Source organism: Phyllostomus hastatus, unplaced genomic scaffold (genome assembly GCF_019186645.2).
Source record: "Phyllostomus hastatus isolate PE091 unplaced genomic scaffold, TTU_PhHast_1.1 phas_contig_34, whole genome shotgun sequence".
NCBI lineage: Eukaryota > Metazoa > Chordata > Mammalia > Chiroptera > Phyllostomidae > Phyllostomus > Phyllostomus hastatus.
In genome coordinates, this window is record NW_025333857.1 from 9,922,557 (window position 1) to 9,926,528 (window position 3,972).

At 40.4% G+C, this 3,972-nt stretch overlaps 1 pseudogene; it reads right to left on the minus strand.

Annotated features, from left to right (window-relative positions):
- Window positions 1–1,882: 1,882 nt before the first annotated feature.
- LOC123819858 lies at window positions 1,883–3,760 on the minus strand (annotated as a pseudogene).
- Between the last annotated feature and the right edge of the window lie 212 nt (window positions 3,761–3,972).

Sequence of the window (3,972 nt, forward strand, 5' to 3'; positions counted from 1 at the left end):
ATCCACTCCAAATGGAACATTTTCCTTACATTTGAGTAGAGAATTGCATGCTGAAATACGGTCAAGGAGGGTTTGTTTGTTTTTTGTTTTTGTGTTTTTTGGTGTGTTTTTTTGCTTTATGTTAAGCATAAAGATATGTGGATATGTGGAACCCAAACATCAAAGCAATGAACATAACCAAGCTGTTGCAAATGATTTTCAATGCTTCAGTTGGATATTTTGAGTATGTTGGCTATCTCCTGCATGGTATAACACTGATATCTCAGTTAAAGTCTGAATTTGATTGATATCAACTTCAACTGTTCTACCCAACGTGGAGCATTGTCCAGTGAGAAATCTCTAGCATGGAAATTTGCAAGCCACTTTTGACACATTTGATCAGTCACAGCTCCATGTGCATACACTGCACAAATCTTTTTTTGCACAAATCTTCTTTTGCATATTACCTATCTTGAATAATAAAGCATAATATGCTGAAAATGTTACTTCTTTTCTTCCATATTCAATATTAAAATGGCTACACAAAAATTCACCAATTTTGATATTTTTCAATGCATGTTGATATGACAGCTGTGACAATACAATCTAACAAAATTGATTTGAATGAAGTTAAAAACAACTACTAAGTGCTACTACAGCCAGATTTTAAAACAGAATGAACTTTTTGGCCCATCCAACTGAGGCACAGAGAAATTGAGTAATTTGTTGTTTCTATATATTCCAAAGCTAATATGTGACAGAGGGGAGATTTTAACCCATGCAAACTAGTGCTGGGGTTTGGTAAACAAGGAAAGAAAGAGAATAGACAGAGTTTTTTCTGAGCCTTTCCATTATTAGCAGCTAAGTTGGGTAAATATCTAAACTTGTGGAGCCTCAGTTTAGATATATGTAATGTGAAAATAGAAATACAGCTTGCTTTGTTAAGAATAATAAATATAACTGTGTGTGAAAAATACCTAGCTGACTGGAAGTGCTTAACAAATATTTTCTCTCTTTCCTGAAACCAATTAGTTCTCCATTTTTAGATTATCACAACCATTTTAAAGCCACCTGTAGAAACAATCTGGTTTACCTCCCAGCCCTGTCTTGTAGCAGCTGCATGAACTGAAGTCCCCATTTCCTTTATTGTAACCTGGTAATCATAAAATCTATTATAAGACTAAATGAGATCATGCTTGAAAGGCAATTAACAAAGTGCCTGGCATATGGTAAATGCTCAATAAATGACAGCATCTATAATGATTGTGGTGATAAGGAAGAGGAGGGGATTATGAAGGACCACAACAATGATGTTTTCAGCTCAATTGGCCCTTCTCACCTAAAAAAAAAAAAACTGCCATCTGCCCTCCCAAGCTATAAGAAATAGAAAAGCTTGTCACTGTTACTTCCTTGAAGGAGGGAAACCACTTGAATCCCCAGAGACTACCTTCAAGCACAACAGTCTAATTAACCTTCTAGTGCACAAAATCATCTGGGACATTTATTAAAATTTCAGATAGTGGAGATCCACTCAGATACCCAGAGTTGGTAGCCCTGGGATCACACTAAAAAACACTGCCCTGGGATTAAATCAGCATACAGAGTAGGCAAAAGTAGGATTATAGTGAGTATGTGAAACAGCTTATTCTTGTATTATTACTTATTGAGTATTTTATTATTTTCTATACAAACAACTGCTAACCTTCTTTTGACCCACCCTGTATTTACTGCCTTGAACCAAGATATTTTTTTCTGCAAAAAGCTTTATTGTTTTCCATTTGGTCCAATGCAAAGGAGAGGGCTCCAAGGTAGTTAAAAGAGTGTCTAGTGGTTTCAGGGAGGGGCTCAAGCAAAAGCCAGATACCAGGGAAATGCAGAGGGCCCCTCAATGGCTTCTGGACTCCTACAGCTTCATAGCCCTGTTTGAGGGTAAGCATTCAAAGAGGTACTCGCCCATCCCAGCCTGGGCAATGTCCAGCCTGTAGATGTTAGTCAGGTGGTCACCCATAATCTTGATAAGTTTCACTTCTTCATGCAGGAAATGGTTCTTCAGGAAGCCACAAAGATGAGATTCTGTGTGGGCAGAACCTAGGGTATTCACATCCAAAAGAGCCCCAGTTCAGGTCCTTCTCCAAGGCCAAAGTGGCTATAGCATCCTGAGTTTTACCTCACTCATCTTGGGAGGGCTGCGTCACATCCTGGAGGAGAATGTAGCCACCACTCTGGTTTTGCAGCTTTAAGAGACACTCGGTACCCTCATATTTCTCCCTGGCTAGCTCTTGGTAGAAGTGGCACACGCCCTGCAGAGCCACATTTTCATGGATGAAATAGAAGCCCAGAAAGAGGTAGTGGAAATAGGAGGCCCACAGATGCAGGTTGGCCAGGTGGTTGACAGCAGCCTCCACTTTGGTAGAATAATTCTGGGAATACATGGTAGAGTAACATGATACTTTCCCACAAAGTTTTGTAGGTAAACCATTTACCACATATTTCTTTTACCAGCGCAGTAGATGCTTCCTCCCTTCCCTCCTGCTCACCTGAGGAAATTTCCTAGGCCACTATCTGTCGCTGCTCCTTTTGAAGATCCAGCAGCCCCTCAGTGCAGAGCTCTGTTCTGTGCTCCTCCACTAATTCTTCAACATCTTCAGCATTGACCTCCAGGCCCATGGACTTGCCCAGAAACACAATATGCTCCCCTATTGGGCTAACAGGATCACCCTCAAAGCCTTCAAAGTCCCTTGGAGTTACCACTTAGAGCTCATGGTCTTGTAAGAAATTTCATGCCAGACCTCACCTATGAGAGTATCACAGTGGGGGATACCTAAATGGTCATTTCAGAACTCTTGAGTGTTATCTGTGTTACTTCAAAACACCTCTGCAACAGGATCTGTATATAGAGATCTTTGAAGTTGGAAATGACTTGCTGGTCCCTGGGCTGGAGCAGAGGAGTTGTGTTAGGGGCCAAGAACTTCACGGCTATGAAACTGAACTCCTCCAGTAAGTCATCCTCCCAGCCTGGAAGGTGAGCAGGAGCATTGTCCATAAATAACAAAGCCCTCAGAGGCAGTTTGTTTTCCTGCAAATATTTTTTCACACTTTGTTCATCCACTCTATAAAGAACCGCCTCATCATCCAAGCTTTAGTATTGGTCTTTCACATCACACTTAACTTGCTTTATATCACATTCTCTCTCTTGAAAACTCACAGGTTTTCACTGTGATACACTAGAAAAAGCTCAAGTTTTCAATCCCCATTAACATTCCCCACAACAATAGAGTTAGCCTGTCCTTCATCAGCCTGTGCCCTGGCAATGCCTTCTCCTCTTGAGTGAGGCAGGTTCTGTTAGGCATTTTCTTCCAGAACACACCAATCTCGTTGCAACACTTGTTGGGGAACAAAACCCTCAGCCTCTACATACTCCCTAAACTCGGTGACATAGCTTTTGGCAGCTTCTTTGTTGGCAGTGGCTGCTTCTCCATGCCTCAGCACACCATGAATGCCCATGCTTTTTTCAAATGTTTTGAACTATCCATGACTTCAGTGCTCTCACCACTTGTTCCATGTTTACTTATTAATAGATCAGCATGCAATTGCCTAGCTTTTTCACAAATTATTGCCTCAGAAATGCTGTCACCCACTAACTGTTTTTCATTAATGCAAATGTAAAACAATTTTTCAACTTCTTCCAGTGTCTGTGAACATGCTTACTCATAGCCTTTACACCTTTGGCAACACTGGCTGCTTTAATCGCTTCCTTATTTTTCACTATTGTCAAGATCATTGTCCTTAGCACTCTTATTGAACATAAGAGTGATATCAGTCACACCTACACCACTCTCAGACTTAGCTATGATTTCCTTTTTCTTTTCAACTGTGGTTCTTATTAACTGCCTTTTAGGCTTAGTGGTATCACTCTTAACCTTTTTTTAACCCATGATGAGCACTTCAAGAAACAAAAGTATAAGGCAGTAATGATGAATATATGGAGGATTT